Source organism: Phocoena sinus, chromosome 6, assembly GCF_008692025.1.
Source record: "Phocoena sinus isolate mPhoSin1 chromosome 6, mPhoSin1.pri, whole genome shotgun sequence".
NCBI classification, from domain to species: domain Eukaryota; kingdom Metazoa; phylum Chordata; class Mammalia; order Artiodactyla; family Phocoenidae; genus Phocoena; species Phocoena sinus.
The window spans coordinates 93,749,196-93,770,188 of NC_045768.1; the positions used below are offsets into that span (position 1 = coordinate 93,749,196).

Consider the following 20,993-nt stretch of genomic DNA (forward strand, 5'->3'; position numbering starts at 1 on the left):
ATGTATATAACCAGCCAATAAACACAGAAAGTGCTAAGTATCCCTAGAAGTGAAGCTGTGTTCATTAAAACCACCCCCCACCCCAAAACTGGCATAACAAGTCCTCGTGACTGCCACGCATGGCAGACACCAAAGATTACACTGGCAGCAGGTGTGTGGAGAAGCTAGCAGAAATGACAACCCCGCCAGCTAATCCACAATACATGAGTAGCATAAAAGGATGAAGGGGAGGTAAGGGCTTACTTTTTGTTTTTACAAATTAAACTGGCATTTCTCTTTCCTCTAAAACTGGAAATACACGGTTGACCACGTATTAATTGACCAAAATTAAGATTAATCACAAAATGACTCAGCTTCAGGGCAGATGACGTGGACAGCCATCTTTTTACACCAGACATCACTGATGACCACCCCCATCCCCAAAAGAGAAGATGGAGCATTTCAGTGCCTAGAGCAGGGGCCTGCAGCCCAGAAAGGGGGCAGGGGGAGGAGCACGGGGCAGAAAGGCAGTGGGGGAAGAAAAACAAACAGGCAGTGCCCCTACTGCCCTGTAGGCTTCCCTCAAGCCAGCCCCAAGGGGCAGCAGCCAAGTCCAGATCTTTGCCCCTAAGACAGCACAGGGACCAAGGACCAACCTTCGGCTGGATCCCACTGAGGCTTCTACAAGGTGTCATCTTTGCTAATCTGCGAGATAGACTGAGAAACAAAGGGATTTTACCTGTATCTTGTGCCTCTCGATACTTCCCAATTGTTTCTAGGAAGGAGTCTTCAGAAATCTTGGCTCTGAAAATAATGGGAAATGAGAATATTTAAACAGTTAAACTGTCCACGTAAACTCAGCATCACTTCTGGAAAGGCCCTGAGAACAAACTCCTGCCTTCACTTCTGGAGCCCCACAGCTGACTCTCTGACCCAGGATGGCTTGGCACTTGTTCACTTGTGCAAACAGGAGGAGGTAGGGAGTGTGCAACTGCTCACCCAGGAACAAAGGAAGTGAAACCTGTTGGTCACCCAGGTGCCGGAGCTGGTCCCCAACCACTGACCACCACCACTTCCCTGCAGAACAAGCCATTCAAATACAAGCCAGAGTCACTGTCAGCTGTGAGTCCATCAATCAAAAAAGTATCACCTGGGCTTCCCTGGTGGCACAGTGGTTGAGAGTCCGCCTGCCGATGCAGGGGACACGGGTTCGTGCCCGGTCCAGGAAGATCTCACATGCTGCGGAGCAGCTGGGCCCGTGAGCCATGGCCGCTGAGCCTGTGCGTCCAGAGCCTGTGCTCCGCAATGGGAGAGGCCCGCATACCGCAAAAAAAAAAAAAAAAAAAAGTATCATCTACTGGCTATTGACTTCAGATATGTATACTTTAGAATTCATCTTCATTGAAATCCAAAGGCACCAGGCGATGAAGGAAAAAGAGATACAGATAACATATTCACGAGAAAATGATTTCCTAAAAATCCCATTTAATTCCCTTTTTCTTTGTTTTTGATTATTGTTTATAAGCCAAACAGAAGAATTTCCACAGTGGTATAGCAAGTTCCTATATTGTATTTGTTACCCCTTCCCAGTGCAGGATAGAGCCCTCAAAATAGGAATCCCCAAGTCCAGTAAGATCACAAACTATCAGACAGAGAATCAGAATTGCAAAATCAGAGGTCACAGTGCAGGATTAATGAAGGTTTAGAGGCTGGTTAAATGGACACTGACGCCTCTACAGCTGCAAATGATCCAACATATTTTTTAAACCTCAGAATAAAGCTCTAGCATTTTTTTGTGGTTGGAATTATTTTTTTCTTTTGCTTCAAGGGTTTATACAATTATTGCCATTTTTCTGAAGACAGCTGAGAAGTAGGAGATGCTCCTTGGAAACGCTGTTGATGCCCCATCTCTCCCACACAGTGCCCCCACACCCCGGGGAGTGGGACCATCATGCATGCAGCCCAGACACCAGTTTGTACCCCACTCTTACATGTCCACCCAAGCACACAGTTTCCAGGGCCACCCAGGGCCCCTCAGTGCCCAACAACTCAAGTCAGCAGATGAAACCTCAAAGTGACAGGCAGAAATGGTTAGGATTCACCCAGCCTCACTGTGATGTACTGCCTAAGACTGGGTCTGGGTCTTTCCCACAGAAGCGACTGCTTCTGATGGCCAATTTATAAGCAAAAATATCTTTAGATGAGCAAGCAAGTAAGTGTCCTAGAAAAAGTTATATCCACGCAAGACACAGAACCTATCTCTTCTGTTTAAATGCTCTTCTGGGCAAGCAGCTGACACAACTGATGGACAGGCAATGGGCAAACCCAATGAACTATGGCATTTACCCGTTCACACGGGGCTTTCCTAGCACATGGGCAGGCGGGGCCCAGCAGCCACTGGGGACTGCTGAGAGCTCTTAAGGAAAAAAGAAAGTGAGTCACCCATAAATAAGAGATTTAGATAAATAATGTGAATACTAAGAATTTTAAAAACAAAAAAATTCTCTCTTCTAGAGATTCAATAAGTCTTTGTCACTTTAATAAATAAAAGCCCAGAGCTGCTTGTTCTGTGGTTGGACAAGGTGCGTATCATATTCACCCTAATTTCATGGTTTTGAGCAAAAAGTGACAGCAGGCTAGGGTTCCTGTGTGTGTGTCTTCAGCACCTCACACAATGCACTTGGACACTGGTGTCCTCATTTTCTGCCTTCAAGCCAAGCCTCCGTATCTACCCTCCATCAAAGAGCTTCTAGCCCCCAGGTTCCTGAGTGAAAATACTTGCTTCTGGCTCAGTCAACCGAGAGGCCCTGAGGGCCCCCAGTTGTCTGCACCCTTTACCACAGCAAGTTTTCTCCTTTCCCAACATAAAAACCCACAGGCTATAATTAGTTATCATCATACTGAAGAATGCAAAAGACATGCTCTGTACGCAACTACTAACCATATCATTCTGACTATGCATCTCCTCTGACTATGCAAACCTGCTTATAATGCACATAATGTACAGTCCATTTGCAAAAGAAAGGAATGGAATCAATCAGAAGAGAGATAAGTGTTTTCCTCTGGTACACACAGGAGAAACCTGGCCTTTACCTCCCACCACACCCCCAATCCTGCAGGAGAGCATGGGAGCCCCGAGGCCCATGCCCTGATGGCAGCGGTCTCATGACCATTTATGACAAAAGTGCAGAGCCCAAGTAAAGGGGGTCTTCATCTTGCAGGCACCTTGCCTACATTCTGCCAATGTGACCTCACCTTACGAAGGCCCCTTGCCTCAGCAGTAACCCGGTGTTCTCTTTAGTGCGTGGAGAAGGCACAAGTGGGATGGGGCCAGGCATGGGACTCTGTTGGGTCAGAACGACCTGGGTTCCAGGCTTGGTTTCTCCATTTTCCAGCCGTGTGTCCTTGGGGAAGTTACTGGGCTTTTCTGTGCCTCTGACTCCTCATCCAGAAAGTGGGCATAATAATAGTACCTACCTCATTTGGTTGCTGTAAAGATCCATGAGTAACTTATGTGAAGAGCTTAAAACAGTGTCTGGCAGCTTCCCAGCACTGCATAACTATCAACTATGACTCTTCCTACCCGTGAAGCGGAGCCAGTTATACCTGACTTGTTAATTACCTACCTTGAGAGACATACATATCAGCATTCGGCATGCGTAAGCACATGCCCCATTCCCCATGACCAAGGCTCTACCAGCCTCCTCCTCTCACAGGGAATTCAGAGCTCAGAGCCTTGGTCTGCCTGGGGTCACATCCACAATCTCCTGGGAGCAGGGTCCCTGCTTCTGCGGTCGTGGATGGAGAAGCGGCCTCGAGCCTCATCTGCTGAAATTCCTCACTTCAGCCCAGAAGCCCACACTGGAGGTGTCTGGGCAGTGTGAAATGGGGAGATTCAATCAGCACTCCACCCACATGCCCTGTCTGGGGTGGGTTTGCACATTAGTGCAAGACACCATTTCCCACCTCTGAGAACGGCAGCAACGAGACAGGCTGGCTAAAATGTACGGTGATTAGGGGCCAGAGGCAGCATTCACATGCACTGGGGCAACTTCTCTGGGGGCTACAGGGTGACACATGCCAAGATGCCATGTCCAGACCCTCTGACCCAGCAGTTCTCCACCAGGAATTCAGCTGGACACACCCCCATGTGTACAAGATGCCCAAGTACGGTATGAGGCTGCTGATAGGAAAACTCTGGAAACACCTAGAAGTCCATCAGTTCATGTGCATGTGGGCACATATATGTGTGTGTGTTTGTGTGTATACACACATGTATATATACTGCATATGTGTAAGCTGATTTGTGTATGAGCTGTGGCACATCTATAGGATGGAATACTACACAGCTGTTAAAAAAAATAAAGTGGTCACTGAGATGAAAGCATGTCCAAGATACTTAGTTCAGTAAAAATTAAGGTTCCCCACTGTTATAATATGTTCTCAGTTGTGTAGACACAGGGTATGTAACCATTTGTATGTGCACATAATTTACTCAAAACTACTTGATTAGATCAGCACTTCATCGAGGATCTGCTGGCAGTGAGCGACTAGACAGTGGCTTTGGTCTGGAGTAGGGGTGTATTTCATTTTTTACTATGTGTATTCTTTAGTACTATTTGAATTCTTATCTTAAGCATGCAGTTTCCTAATTAAAATACTTTAAATCTGATATTATAAGTAAAACATATTAAATGTAAAAAACTTAGAAAATAAAAGGTCAGAGAAGAAAACATTTCTGGCAATTTCAAAAGACAGGTTACTATAACTATTAAAACATGATTCCCTTTTTGAAATTTACTAAACGCATTTCATCAAAATGGAAGTTTTCAAGAACAGCAAACAGACTTTACATCATTTCCAGCAGTTCCGACGTTTTATTGGACTTATTTATCCTAAGAAAACTCAGACACAGAGGAAAGCATTTTGGTGCAGGTGAGTGCCGCAGACCCCGAAGTGGGAGAGGCAGGCTCACAGCCATGCAGCAAGAGGAACAGAGACCTGGAACTCAAGAAAGAAGAAAGCACCTGCAGCCTGTGGGCTGCTGAGTCAGGGAGCGGGGAGAGGAAGTGAGGGCCCCAGCGTGAACTGTGCCCCATGAGTCTCTGCATTTGGCCCCATCCCACGTGATCCAGGGTTCCCCAGCACCAACTTGTGACTATGCAATGTTGTATAGCTAAATATGATCATGTTGCACGTTCAGATTGTTGTCAATTTCCTACTTAAAATTCATTTTTAAAGACTGATTTTAACAACCAGCAAAACTTGAGCTAGAAACCCCTTTCTAGAATGCAGAGCCTATTTGCCGAGGTCGGGTGGCACAGAGAAGACACCGTGAGAGGGTCATCATAAGGCTCCCCGCTTACATAGGTGGGAGCCAGGACACACTTACTTCATCATGCTCATGGGTTTGCTTCCTTCTGCTGGGAAATATTGCACATAACTTCCGTAAAATATTGATTTGACTCACTTCTCAGTTTTCTATGAGTTGAGGTATTTTGAAAAGGCATATTTTCTATGATATTACACAGTCAACATCTAAAACATTTTTTATATTTCTTTCAAGCAATTTAGGTGCCTTAATTCAGTCCATGTTTATTCTCCCCTAATGGGGAAGGCAGCAAAGTGTGGTGGCCAGAGTGCGTGGCCAGAGCATGGACTCTGAGGCCAGTCTCCCCAGGATCAGGTCTGGCGCTGCCACTTCTCAGCTGTATGACCTACAACAGGTCACTACCCACTCTCCCCAAGCTGCTCCCCCAGGCCCTCCACCTCCTCCCCAGCTACTCCCCCAGCCCCTCCACCTCCTCCCCAGCTACTCCCTCAGCCCCTCCACCTCCTCCCCAGCTACTCCCCCAGCCCCTCCACCTCCTCCCCAGCTACTCCCTCAGCCCCTCCACCTCCTCCCCCGCTAATCCCCCAGCCCCTCCACCTCCTCCCCAGCTACTCCCTCAGCCCCTCCACCTCCTCCCCAGCTACTCCCTCAGCCCCTCCACCTCCTCCCCAGCTACTCCCTCAGCCCCTCCACCTCCTCAGCTACTCTCTGTGGAGGAAGCGGCATGAACGAGGAGTCGTAAAGCACATATACATACTACAGGAGTGCACACTGAATCAATGTTAACACAACACAAGTGACACTGCGCTGTTGTGATACAGTGGGGACACTCCCCAGTGCTGGGGAAGGTCCACCAGACCTCACGGCCACACTCAGCCACATCATAGCAGAAACAAGTGTTGGGGAGAAGCAGGTGTTTTCAAGCCAACACCAATCCCCGTGGTAGCTCTAACTGCGATTTTGCCTAGATTTAAAGCTTTTTTTCTAAAACGCACGGCCACGACGTCAGCTTTTACTACCACCCCTGCTCCATGAACCTGAAAACGTCTAAACTCTGGGTCCATCTGACTCCAAACTCAATCAAGCCCTTTCTTTGAGAGCCTGACTGGGCTGCCTCAGAGCAACCTCTGCCCTCTCTTCCCAAACTGTGTGTCGGCACCACCCCCGGACTCCCCCTCAGGCCGCACCCCCTTCCACCCCTGCTGTCCACCCTCCTGCAGGGCTTTGAGAGCACACGGTCCAGACTCACCTACAGACGTCCTGGTTGGAGCCCCCTGTGCACCCGGAGTCCGTGTGATTTCAGGGGCTGAGAACCAGCAGAAGTGCCACTGCACTGCCTGCCTTTCCCTGGGTGACGCTGCCTTCCTGCTCCACACACCCTGGCTGTGCCCTGCTGGGTACATCTCCATCATACCCACCTCCCGAAATCCTGGCTGTCACTACAGCTTGGCTCACGGGCCAGGGCAGCCTGAAAACTGCCCTCAGAATGGATGCCTGGACTTGACCGAGCTTTGCTTACTGGGTCCTGTGAAAAGTTATAAGCGAGAAGAATAATGAACATCCCACCAGAAGGTAAAGGTGAGAAAGTGACTGTTCACAAGAGCAAAGCAGGCACTCCTGCCGGACTCCAACAGCATCACTCATGACGGAGGTTTCTACCACGCTTTGCTGTACTTACCCCTTGCACTCTGAGTGACCCAGGGCACGTACAGTATCATGAGACAGGAGGTCACTCACGTCCTTCGTGTGCAACTCTCTGGGGTGTGCACATGCCTGACCATAAACACTGGACACCTGAAGGAGCCCTCGGTGTGGGCCAAGAGACTTGGCACCGATAACGGGGCAGCAGCCGTGCGGACCCCTGCTGCCTCTGGGAGCAGCAGTAACTTCCACTCCCCAGCAACCTCCGGATCCTTCAGAGCCCTGAGGAGGTGGGTTTCATGTGCTGCTGATGCAGAGAAAGAGACTCAGAAAATGCAACAACTGGCCTGGAGCCAAGATCAGAGCTGGGACTCCCTCCCTCCAGGGTCTCGCATTACCCGGAGGCCTTGTCAGCACCTGACAGCTCAGGACTGCCCGTCACACTGGGGGTGGGGCGGGCACGTCACAGTGAGCAGGACAGAAACCGCTCTCTGGGGAAGCCTCGTGTCTCCAGTTTGAGCTGATGCTCCTTCTGCCCTGGAGCCGGCAGCTCCCACCCCTCCTTCTCCAGGAACTCAGGGGAGAGATGAGGGGCGTCCCTGCTACATGGCTGGCACTTCAGAAACAGTGGTTTCTTCTCTTCACCATTTGGTGAAGACGTCACAGAATCTGCCCAGAAAGAACCATCTGGAATCTGGAGCTGGCAGAGGACTGCACTCTGGGCTGCCTGGGGCAGTATCCTGCACCCCCAGGTGCTCACGGCCCCCTCCGAGTGTCCTCCGGGAAGCACGTGTGGTTGCACCAGGGGAGCAGACTCCTCTTGCCCTGCACAGGGCCCCCAGACCCAGCCCGGCTGCAGAAGGACAAGAAAGTCTCTCTCGGCCAAGGCGGGAGGGACAGGCCTGGGAGCCTCACCAAGCCCAGACCCAAGCGGGGATTTCTTTTTTAAGTCCAAACCACAAAATGCCACTCTCTTTCCCTTCATATCTAGTGATTCCTTAAAAATACACAGCAGAAGTACAAAGTCAGGCCAGCTCAACCACAGGCCATCATCCAGCTCTAGTCGGCAAAGGCCAGAGCCAACACGAGGCCCTCTTCTTTCAATCCTGCCTCCCTCCCCGGACGTGGCCTTCCCTCCCAGCTTGGCAAAACCCATTAGGGAATCCACATGCTCCGGCAAAAGTGCCGTGAAGGCCCAGGTCGCCTCACCCTGGCAAGACACAAAGGAACAGCCATGTCCCATCATCTCGGGCCCAATTTCTCCTCAGTATTGATTTTAGACTTCCAACTGTTCTCTACTGTGCACATACCACTCGCACAAACCTCTGAGTCTGACTCGCCAGCTTCCACATCCCTTCAAGGGGACTTCAGGAATGCCAACTCAGCCCTGGACTCGGCTGAGCACCTTGCAGCAAAGCCTGTTACTTTGAGACCCTGCTGCTTCTGTACCGTGGTCAAACCACACCAGCCCCCACCTAGTCAACGGTGGACCAAGGGGCCTCTGTCTGTCTGACCCCAAGGTGCTGTGGAAGCCGCCAGGAAGGTCAGAAGGGCACACAGTCCAGTGAGACGGCCATATTGGAAAAATCAAATGCCTGTATCCCTCCAGATGGCAGGAAGGTGCCTGCGAGTCACCTCTGCTAGAATTCCCAGTGTGAAGCGAAGCCCAAGTCACAGTGAGGCATCTGAAGTAACTACACACACCCCACAGTCCGGGAATTAACTCTGAAGTCGCCACACACGGAAGAGACCACCCACGTTTCACAAGCCACTGCTGGCCGGACCCGGGTCCTATTAACCTGCAACCTGCCCGGAGCCCAGCCTAATGGCCCCAGGGCCCGCAAAGGCCCTGTCCTTTCAACAGATGGAATTCCACAGCAGACAGGGCATTCCCTTTCTGAGCCCTGTGTCACTTTCCAGATGATTCAGAACGTGAGACACGGAAAAGTGGCAGCTGGAGCATCACCATCACACTGTCATCTTCCAGGTGGAAAACTCCAGCTGAGGGGTTAACTAGCCTCGCCCTGTCTCCTGCCGTGCCCGGGAGGCACCTCCGCTCTGGGACCACTGCTAGGGAGGGGGTTAGGAATGAAGCAGGAACAGAGGCAGAGAGAGGGGTCTCTAGCCAGGAGGTCTATCCTCCCCACCCATGGGAACCAAAATTAACTGAAAAATCTACATGACATTCTGAACATTCTTAAACCACATACACGAGGCCACCAGCTCCACTCCCCCACTAGGGTCGTGCCAACCTGTCCCTGTGGAGGATGGTATCCCGGCCCAGAATGACTGGGCCCAGAATGACTGGGCACAGAGGCAAGGCACCTTCCTCAGCATCGGCCGCAGTTACACCAGGTGCCCGGCCAGGGAAAGGCCTCTGAGCGCTGCACACATTCGCCACCTGGCACATGCTGGGCACCCTCATCCAGCAACAAAGGACACGGGGATGGGATGTAGGGATGGAATACAGGGGACCCCAAATGTGGTTCTAGAACAGCGCCAACCGGAGGAAAGGACTTGGTTTTCTAACATCTCAGGACCCTTTTTGGTAAGATGCACATGGTTTTAAAGGCTGAGTAAATGTGAATAATTGTGCTGCTCTAATCTCTTTTCTGACCATCGGACTTACTCAGCTGATAGAAAATAGGGGTGTGTGCACACATCAAACATCCCCATTCTGTTGAGGATGCCAAAGCTTGGAGGCCTCGCTTCCTGCTGAGCTGGACCTGGAGCACGGCCATCTGGCTGGGCCATCTGCCCCAGGAACAACCACTCCTCCTTGGGCGCCCCCTGCTAAGACCAACCCGAGGCCTGGGCAAGGTGCCGGGCCTCCTCTTGAGCATGTAGTCCCACGAGAGACACAGGGTCAGGCCTTCCTCATCCAGTGGGTCCCTGATGACCGCCGCGTCCAAGGAGGTCCACCTGACTCCTGCTATCCTCATGTCATGGGACATGGAGCAGGAAATCATAGGGGGCAAACGTCCACCTGTGGAGGGTCTGGCAGGTGGGTCCGTTGGGTCCCTCGGGGTGGGCTGCTGCCCCCTGGGGTGGGAGTGTGCGCCTGGTGGTGTGGCCTCAGACAAAAGTGGCTTGGTCCCCGGTCCTGGGAATAGGTGCTTCCCTTGTCTGCAAAGCTGGCTGTGGGCCAGGCCTCACCCAGGCACTTCTGCTTTCCCTGTGACCACAGAGAAGGACGTGGTCTAGACAGATCCTCCTGGGTAGTGTGGGCACCACTTCCCATGAAGGTACTTCCTTATGCTCCCAGCGGTCACGGATTCAGGACACTGCCACCCCCACTGCCACAGCTTCCCTCTGGGCTCTACACTCGGTGCCACCAGTCAGGTCCCTGCTGGGGACATCTGAGTCACTGCATGTTGGACACAGCAAGGGACTCAGGCAGGCCTGTGAGCACCTGCTGAGGGCCAAGTCCAGGCACAGATATGGGGGCCGGGAATACCTGCAGCCACCCAGGTGGGCGCTGGGCAGCAGGGCAGACAGTGGGAATCCTGGGCCAGACCCCAGGCACGCCTCTCAGAGCTGCACGCATGTCAATCCGGTAAATCCTCAGAGCCCCGGAGGACTTGGCCCTTCATTTCAGACAGGAGGAAACTGAGACACAGACAGCTCTCAGCCCTGCCCGGCCCTCCACCTCTACCAGGACGGCGCTCTCCCCTGCACTGGGACCCTGACAGCACTCACACCAGCCCTTCCTCTAGGTGTGGGGTGATGGGCGCCCCCAGGGAGGAAGTGCTCCCAGAAGAGCATAAAATGAGCTCCAACCCTGGGCTGGCTGTGGGGATACCAGGAAAAGCAGAATTCTCGTCCTGATCTTTGACCTTGTCAGCGGCCAATGGGGCTTTCCTCAGGGCTGGCTTGGCCCGGCCCTGCCTACTTTCCATCAGCCCCCTGGCGTCCTTCTCAGCCTCTGGGTGCCTCACAGCCCCCCAAAGCCCTGGGTCTGGAAATTGATAAGGAGGGGCAGGGAGGGGCCCCTGGGTAGAAGTCATTCATCTCAGGCCCAGGAAGCAGCGCAAGCCAGGGCACCGACAGCCAAGGTGGCCCCAGCTCCTTCCGCAGCAATGGTCACCAGGCACCTGACCACCTGACGCAGGTCTGGAGGCAGCTCCCCCTACCCACCAGGGGCCCCGCAGCCAGCAGCCACACCATCTCCCCCTGGTTACCTCTAGTCTTAGCGTCACTCGTCACCTGAGAGAAGCCAAGCAGATGCAAGGGGTAGCGATGACTTCCCCATTATCACTGCCACAGCCTTCCCAGGGCGGGGCCAGGAAGGGAGTGAGTCAGGCCACCTATGACTGCAGGAATACACTGCTGTCTCACAGGGATTCTTCCTTCCAGCAACTGTGATCATCATCAGATATTCGCAGATAAGAGTACAAAGGGCTGGAAACTTTCAGAAGCCACATCGGTGTCAAGCAGTGGGGTCAAGCGTCTGAAACCCACTGTCTCACCCCAGGCCTGCTCCCCACGTCACCTCGCCACTCCTCAGGGCTGGAAAGCAGAAATTTCCCCACTCCCACGTCGGAGACCCTGACCTAGGTGGATCACATCACGTCAGTAAACACATCTGCCTAACTGGGCTTATTTAAATCCAGTTTCTCATCAAAATCTCAACTTGTTCCAAGTTAGGAGCCCAGCGGACACTTTGTAAAGGACGGTTCTGGCCAAGGACGGCGGCTGCATCTCAATCTCCAGGCCATCCACATGTCTCCACCTCCAAGAGATGCCTTTCCCCAGGGCAGTCCGGGAAGCACGCCCTTTCCAAATAAATGCACTTCGCTAACTAGGTCAGGCAGGAGTGCACACTACCCATCGTTTCTTGCTAGTTTAAAAAAAAGGCGTAAGAGTGAAATGAAATAATTCATACGAACTGCAGCCTGCACAGCGAATGAAGAGGGACTACTTTCACGCTCAGAATGGGGTTTCTGTTCAATGTCAAGCTGTTTCAGATGGGACATTCTGCTAGACGGGACAAACTCAACTGACAATACAACCTCATTAAAAATTCTATAGCTACAACCAAAGGGGAGAGGGAGACGGGAGGAATTGGGAAACGGGGATTGACATGTATACACTATTCATAGTATGTATAAAATAGATAACTAATGAGAACCTACTGCATAGCACAGGGAACTCTACTCAGTGCTCTGTGGTGACCTGAATGGGAAGGAAATCCAAAAAAGAGGGGATATATGTATACGTATAGGTGATTCACTTTGCTGTACGGTAGAAACTAACAACATTGTAAAACAGCTATACTCCAATAAAAATTAATTAAAAAAAAAATAAATAAGAACTATGTCAACAACAACAACAACAAAAAAAACAACTCCATAACTACAACACTTTGGAAAAGACATTTCCGAAGTTGCTGCTTCACCCTGACCTGTGGTCAGAGGGGGGCACCCAGTGGGTGGCTCTGCAGGAGGCTGCCCAGGACAGCCTTCAGGCTTGGGATGGCAACCACACCCAAAGCATCCACAGGTGACAGAAGTTTCTAGAAACATTTCAGCCACAGGGAGGGGATTACTCAGAGGCGAGGACATACATAACAAGGCTCTCCCAACTTGCAGACCAGAAACTTGAAGCTTCTGCTCCAGCTTGCCCAGCCCATCCCTGGCGCCCCGGCCCCCTACCCTGTGAGGTCCCTGGGGCATCTCTCTGCTCTCTCCAAAAACCAGGAGAGCCGCGCTGGGTAACCCCCCTCCCTCCCTCCTGCTCATGCACGGAACCCACCGTCAGTGGATTACAAGCCCCTCAGTCTTCAGTGTGAAACAACTCACTGCCTTCCTGGAGGTGCCTGCTGCCAGGCTGCCAAGCCTCCCCCAACACCCCGACCCTGGCAGGAGCTGGCACCTGGCCAGCAGCACAGCCCGTGGACCACGTCTTTCCAGGCCAAGGGGACCTGCAACAGTTATTGCTCACTGGTGAGGGCGGAGCTGGGCCTGGCTTTCTGGAGGAGTCTAACAAGCTCTGCCACGCTTCTTTCCTCGGACTCAGCAATCCTACAAGTTCAAAAGGATGCCAGCCCAGGAATCTTTACCTCCATGTCACTTTAACGAAAATAAAAATTTATAATCTAAATGTACACTCATCAGGAACTGGCTAAATAAATAATAATATTATAGCACGCTCTGCCATCAAGTTAATGCTTGTTGACAAACACGGATGAACACAATACATTATTAAATGCAAAGAGGAGACGATAAAACAGCACTTAAATGTAAGCTTATTCATGTAAAAAAATAGCCAGGAAAGCTCACGCCCAGAAGGGTGTGGGCATCACTGTTCCAAGCGCTCACTGGAGCTCAGTCCCTGATCCCAACAGGGCAGCATTACCTGCCTTTGCAGGGGAGCTCTCTGGGGCCAAGTGCACCTGATCTTGGAGCCCAGGGCACCAGGCAAGCTGGCCATGATCGCCTGTCGGAGGCGGAGAGGGGGCAGGTGCGGGAGGTGCTCAGTTCTGGGCAGGGGGCTTCTGGGGCATCTTTAAATATTTTCTATAGACTTTTCTGTATCTTCTCATTTTTTTACATTAGGAAATGCATTTTTCAGTACTTTTCTTACAAAACAATCATGTCATTTCCAAACAACAGCAGCTTCTCCAGATTCTTTCAGTCTTGTTGCCCCTAGGCCACCCTACAGCGAAGGGGAAGGTGGCCCCGAGTCCCCACAACAGTGCAGTCCTGCCATCCTCACAGCCGCATTCGAGTACTTCCAGTCCTCAGCCAGACCAGAATCTGCACTTTCAAATCCCCAGCACGACTCTAGTTACCCGTGTCTCCATGTCCCAGTCACACCACATTCCCCTCTGCATCTGTGCTGTCCTGCCCCATCAAGTCTGACCCGTCCATTTACCCAACAAGAGAGACGTAAATTAGTCCAGGTGCTGGGCCCAGCTGCCTGGGTTTGAGCTCTGGGTCCCCTTACTAGCTGTGTGACACAGGCCAGCTATTTAACCCCTCAACCCCTCGGATTCTGAGCTGTAAGACAGAGCTGGCCTCAAAAAGTACGTGGGTTATTATGACACCACTTGGCACGATAGACGGTAACCACTAATGTCACAGATGATATTAAAATCTACCACAGAATGGCCTGGGCCGTTTGCTAAGCCTTTAACAAGATCATCACACTGTAGCTGCCGAATCCTGCTAAGGGCAGCAGCCATAAAAAACCAATTCTGCCAGGACTTCCCTGGTTGCACAGTGGATAAGACTCCACCTGCTAATGCAGGGGACACGGGTTTGATCCCTGATCCAGGAAGATCCCACATGCCTCGGAGCAACTAAGCCTGTACGCCACAACTACTGAAGCCCGTGCGCCTAGAGCCCGTGCTCCGCAACAAGAGAAGCCGCTGCAATGATAAGCCCTCGGACTGCAACAAAGAGTAGTAGCCCCCGCTCGCCGCAACTGGAGAAAGCCCGCACGCAGCAACGCAGACCCAACGCAGCCAAAAATAAATAAATTTAAAAAAAAAACAAAACACACACACCAACTCTGCCAAGTTTCATGTTTTGCTCTTTCGACAACAACTTTTCCCCAAAGAAACTGATCAGAGAGGGAAGGAGCTTTGTCCTTGGCGTCTGAGGAAATCCACCTCTTCTGCACACCTCCAAGCAGCACTGATCTCAGCCTGTGACTCTCATGTCCTGTCCTAAAAGATGTCACCCTGAAGGGTGGCACCTGCTTACCAGAGGACATCTTGGGACAGGTGTTGCTGACGAGAACAGCTGCCTCATGCAGTGACCTAACATTCATACTCCACAGCAGAAAGAGTAAGAAGACCCGCGGAAGGGAGGAGGGCACTTGGGCAACCTGTGAAAGCCAAGGCCAGGAGAGGCATCCCCTGGCCTTGCCGGCGCACCAGAGTGAGGCTCACACGGGGACAGCGGGAGCAGTGCCCACAGCTCCAGGTGCCTCAGACACCTGCACTGGCTCTCATGGTTTGTTGGGAAAGAGACTTTGCCTCGGTAGGGTCTGGGAAAAGTTTCTGATACAGTCTTTACCTGAAAGGGGATGATATCAACAAGCTTGTTCCTGCATTAAACCCACCTCCCCCTCACACACAGCCGAGAGCACAGCCAAATCCCACCCCAGAGAGGGCACTCCCACCAAAACCCAAGTTCACAGAGTCCAGGGGTACGGCATCCTGCACACCCAACCCAGCAAGAACTGGTAGGGTAGGGAGGGGGGTGCTGGCGTAATACTCAGACCTTCTAACTTTCAGGAAATTATACAGAACAAGCCAAAAACAGCCATAAAGGAAATGAATCCACTGGCCTGGCTGGCACAAAGCTAATCTAGAGCCACACAGATGCTTCTCGAAACCAGTAGCCCTATTGAGGGGCTAAGACACTAAATCCCACAGAAACATATAAGCTGGAAAAGATGCGTCCCAGGTCCCAAGCCACAGCAGAAGAAGGGGCTTGAATCTAAAGTCCAACTGGGGTAGTTTGTTGAATTAAAAGGTCGCATAGGGCTTCTCTCGTGGCGCAGTGGTTGAGAGTCCGCCTGCCGATGCAGGGAACATGGGTTCGTACCCCGGTCTGGGAAGATCCCACATGCCGTGGAGCAGCTGGGCCCGTGAGCCACGGCCGCTGAGCCTGCGTGTCTGGAGCCTGTGCTCCGCAACGGGAGAGGTCACAACAGTGAGAGGCCCGCGTACGGCAAAAAAAAAAAAAGTCACATAAGCTAAACTGTGTCACTGGAGAGGACACAAAGAAGGTCTGTAAGAGGGCATAATCCAACCAGAGGCAGGGCCGGGGGCACCAAGGCACCCAGAGCCAGGCTGCTGGGCCCTGCACCTTAAACCAGCAGCAGCCCGGACAGCACCGAGGAGGGGTTTGGCTGCGGGGCCCTGCTCACTTCTCCTGCTGGGCACCTGGGAAGGCACTCCTCCTGCCCTGTTCACACTGTCCTCTGTCCTCTCCGTACTGCATGCCTGGGGCCCATGGCTGCTCGCCTGGCCCTGAACGCATGAGTGCCTCATGTACAGTGCACGCTCTGTCAGGTCCCTGGGCAGGAAGAGACGCTGGACCAGGGATGACTGATCCTGCCCCCGAGCAGGGGGCTCCTTCTCAGTGCAGCTGAGGTCAGGGCAGAGTGCCAGCACACTTCCTGCTCCCACTGTCCAAGTCCCCCAAGACACACCACCTCCTCCTTCCCTCTTGTTGTTAAATCCTACTGCCCTTTGCAAGCCAGCAGGACTTCCAGCTGCTTCTGAGCTGCTCTAAACCCCTGCAGCACCTGCAGTCTAGAAGGTGATGCAAAGCTCCATGCCAGGCCAGCAGTAGCAGCAGCGGAGTCCACGGGCACATTCACGGCTCCCCAACAGCATTCCAAGTTTGCACAAGCTATGTCTGCTTAAGCCCTCTAGGTACTTCTTACCTAAAGTTTGAATACCACTGGTCTACATGACACAATTTCACACTAGATTTTACATTTTCTTTGCTGGTCAGTAATGGTTTCATTTATCTTGTCTCCATAAGTGATTGTGAAGCTCCTCTTAGCACAAAACCGCATCTTAACGGACCTACGTTGGTTTCCTATGGCTGCTGTAAAATAATACCACAAACTTGGTGACTTAAAACAGCATAAATTTATTATCCCAACTGTTCTGGAGGTCAGAAGTCTGACATGGGACTCACTGGGCTAGAATTCAAGAGCTGGCTGCATTCCTTCTGGAGGTTCTGTGAAGAATTGTCACCTTGCCTTTTACAGCTTCCAAAGGCCTCCTGCATTCCTTGGCTGGTGGCCCATTCCTCTACCTTAAAGCTAGTGAAGAGCACAGGCCAAAGAGCCCGCTTGAGCATAAGGATTATTTTGAGCTGAAGGCAACTGAGAACAGCAGATACAAGAAAAGCTCCCTGCCCTCCCCCATTTGCCTAAAAGCAGGACATAAATTCTCTCTGTAAAAGTGTACTGGAGATGACACTGAGATGAGTCTGCATAATTAACCTTACTAAACATCCTTTATCTACCATATGCTTCCTAGTCACCTTCCCACAATTTACTCTCCCTAGGGACCCAACCCCCCTTTCCTTCGTCTTGTCACTTCAAAATTTATTGCCCTTTGTTAAAGTAATATATAAGACCCAAGTTTAACTGCTTCTTTGGGTTTTTACTTCTTTTGTGTGAAGTCCCTGTGCATATAACAATATTAAATTTTGTATGCCTTTCACCCCTTTAATCCGCTGTCAGTTTAATTCACAGGCCCCAATCACCAAACCTAAGACCAGAGGAAAAGTTCTTCCTCCCCTATGCCAGCAGCACAGCATCTTCTCTCTTCTCTGCCCTTCTGACTCTCTTATTACGATCCTGTGATTACATTGAGGGCCTACCCAGATAAACCAGGATAATCTCCCTATCTCCAGATCCTTAACTTAAATCATATCTGCAAAGTCCCTTTACTGTGTAAGGCAACACAGTCACTCCAGGGACTAGAATGTGGACGTGTCTAGGGACCTGCAGACCCCCTAGCAGAGCCCTACTGCCATTCAGTAATGTGGCCCTACAAGGGCACAACTCCTAATTTTTCTCCCAGAAAAAAATAAGGTTTTTAGGTGGTCTCCCAATTTCTTGATACTGAAAAGTAATTAAGATTTACTTTTTTAATACTGGGAAGTCCAAACAAGACCCATCTGCCTTTGAGGGCTGAGTTAGCCAGCTGGCCTGAGAGCTAAGAGTCCACGTAGGTGCCGTGTTGGATGGGGGTCGCTGAGAGGGGAGAATGCCACTCCTGCACACCCTCCATGAGGTCAGACAGCGTTGGAGATGCCAACACAGAAACCCAGGCTAGGAAAAGTCAGGATGAGGGCAATTGTAAAGTAGCATGTATTTTAAGAATGCTGGTTGAATAAAAATGCAAATGATTGTTAATAGGAACTAGAAAATAAGAAGGAAACCACACATTCCAAGGTAATCTTGACTTGATGAGTCATTCACATGCAAATTTTATCCCAATTTTGGAAGGATTACAAACACCCCCATTCACAGCCCTATTCCTATGTTAATTCTAATCTCAGAACTCTCCCTCCACAGTTCCCAGCTTGGGCACTTTCCCGCCACTGTCTCTTTTTATGAGGCCCTTAAGCACAGGCAGCTTTTTCAAGCTGGCACGGCGGAGTTTCTGGTGTGTCTCTGGCCACCCCACCCCGTTCTGGACCCCCAGGGACAGAGCCCTCCCCAGTTCTCGGACTTTCACACACTTGAGTCCGACTGGACTCAAGGCCCGTGGCCTTCATCGGCTTCTTACCAAGCACATATGAAAGGGAGAAACCAAGAGACCTAAGCAATCCAAACAATAAAGGGAGGTGACAAACGACTCCCTGCCCCATATCCACATCTGCTGTGACACATCCACAGGGACCTGAATCAGCTGCCCAGGTAAAGGACCCAGGAGCCTCTCCTGGCCAGCAAAGCACCTGCTCTGCATCACAGCCTCAGCCCTGGACACCTGCTGACCTAATGCATGGACAGATGGACTTCTCACAGACAAACTCCTCCAGTCCTCTAGAAGAGTGACTGGTCATTCAGGCCCTGGTCACTCGGGTGGGGGGATAGAAGGACACCTGCCTGCTTACTCAGCCCGCTCCCATTTAACTGAGCCGTGAGAAGTGGGAAAACAAAACCCCATCGGCACAAATAGTAAGAAGATGCTGGGATGCACTAAGTACTCAGCCTTACTGTACACATCTCCTCGTCAATGAAATGGGGATGACTGGAACGCATCCCAATTATTGAGAGGATTAAACAAGGTGCCACATGTCAGGCACTCAGAACTAAAAAACCAAACTCTGATTTTTATACATTCTACCCGGTAGTTTATAGATCCTTCTGGATTCTTCTAGTAGGAAATAACAAATCATACCATCTGGAAAAAAGAAAGGAAGAAAAGAAGATGCTGAGCCTCTTGGCAGCAAACCCTAAAGAGCCAAGACCCTGCCGCCAGGCCCGGCAGCCTCCCCTCTCCCGGGGCCACACTTGCCGCCGGCTCCCTGACCCCACCCTGGCCACGGGCAGGATGGCACTCAGGATGCGGTCTGGCCCGGCCGCCCCATCCTCACCGGGAGCTCTGCTGCCCAGGGCGTCTGTCCTGACACCTGGGTCTCCAGGGTGCAGCCCGGGTGGGGCCACAGGGATGGGCCACGGGCAGCTGGGCCCACTGGGGCCACGACAAGGCGTCGTTCAACAGCGGGACAAGGCCCCGCAGTGAGCCTCCCTTGGGCCATGGAACACGCTTGCCCCATTCTTGTCCCTTTCAATGGCCGGCTGTGCTCCATCGATGTGGGCCCGATTGTTCTCCTGTGTGGGCTCATTCAGGAGGGCAGGCAGGGCCAGCCCAGGCAGAGGGAGGAGGAGGCAGGAGCTCCTGTCCCCAAGAAGAAAGGCCCTTAGAGCCCTGCAGGGAGGGGGGAGGGGTCCTGCCGAGGGCACGCCCCTCGGTGCCCAGGGATCACACAGGCCTGGCCACGCAGTCACCGAGGGCCTCTGGGCTCCGGGCCGAGAATGGGAAGCTGGCCTTCTTCCTGGCTCCCCCGCAGGGCCCCGGGCAAGCCCCTCAGCCCCTCCAAGAGTCAGTGTCCAGCCTTGAAAACAGGGAGAGTCGTGGCATCTGGTCATGTGGTGGCTGCAAGGTGGCAACAAGGGTGAATGGGGACGTGGTATGTGCAGAGCACCTCTGCACCGCTGGCCAAAAACCAACGCGGGAAGAAGTGCTGGTAAAGGAGCGCCTCTTCTGTCTCCTGACCACTGCCCATCGGCACATCTCCCATGAGCGGGCCTAGGACCGCCACACCGTCTGTGGGGTTGGCTGGGCAGGGGCACACGAGCACCAGTGTGGCACTGGCCGTCCCCCACGGGGGCTGGAAGGGGGCACAGCGTGGGGATGGTGGTGCCCACACATGGTCGTGAACAAACACGAGGAGATGGGCAGACACCGCAGGCTCAGCCTCCCAGACACGGCTTCCAACCGGCACCCAGCACCACACCAACCTCCCCCTTCCCCAAAATGCAGCACCTGCACCTCTGCTGCTGCCATGAGCAACTCTGGGCTCCATGAGGGGAGGACACGGGCCTGGGACACAGCAGTATCTGGTGACAGCAGGCGCCGACCCACACGTGCTGCCTGCCACAGGCACAGACTCTGGTGTCTACCTCTGGTTATGCAGCCACCAGGACAGAGGACTGGCTGACAAGTCCTGGGCTGAAGGAAGCTGGGTTGTGATGTGGGCAGACACAGATGATTGCCACACACACTGGGTGTCTGAGCCTCAGTCATAAGCTGGATTGGGACTGGCCGCACCCATCTGACGGACGGAGCTACACTGTATGAGAGGTCCACGCCCTGCCCCGGCAGGACAGTAACTTGCTCTGTCCCAGACCTCAACTCTAAAATCCCTTAAACACAGCAACCAGGTCCATCCCACCTGCTGAAACAAACAGCGCCCAGGCAGCTACCAGCACAATGGCCTCTGCCCTTTCTAACTGGATGGTTCCTAATGAGCCACAGAGGCAGTGGGAGGGGGTCAGTCTGCACTAGATGCAGTAAGACTGTGACAAGGGGCGGTGATGCAGACTCTGCAGGGAGCAGCCCCACCTGACCCAGGCACCTGTCCCGTGACCTCTCACACCTTCCTCTCCCTCAGAGCCTTTGGTGACAATGCCCTGAGCTGCAGGCTTGGAGACAAGATGCAGGAGAAGCAGGAGGGCCACAGCTGGGGTGGGCTCTGGGAACACCACGCCCTGGGATGGCTTGGGGTCGACTTCCAGAGCCTCCCAGGGCCTTGTGATGGTTCCCATCAAAAGTCCAAGAAGACATGCTCCGTGACTTGGTCGATGGAGCCAGGTGACTGTGACCCTCAGCTAGTGACAGAGCTGGGCTCATGAAATTCGGGAAAATATTAATCTATCCCATCATGAGTTAAAAGCTGCTCCAGTCAAACCAGCATTATGAAAACACTTTATTTTGTTCATGAGAAACACGAACGTTTCTGGCTTTAAAGATATTTTGAGGCAATGGACT

The 20,993-nt window shown here is 52.3% G+C and overlaps 1 protein-coding gene across 4 annotated transcripts in view; it reads right to left on the minus strand.

Annotated features, from left to right (window-relative positions):
- The window catches only part of SEMA4D (semaphorin 4D), a 106,402-nt gene that overhangs the window by 37,021 nt on the left and 48,388 nt on the right, over positions 1 to 20,993 (minus strand). For 2 of the 4 annotated variants that reach the window (XM_032634078.1, XM_032634081.1), the window contains exon 2: positions 719 to 783. The gene's annotated coding sequence lies outside the window, so the exon portion shown is untranslated. Of the gene's footprint in view, positions 1 to 718; positions 784 to 1,129; positions 1,150 to 10,409; positions 10,433 to 20,993 lie in introns of those variants that run through there. The other 2 variants (XM_032634080.1, XM_032634079.1) reach the window with 2 other exon arrangements.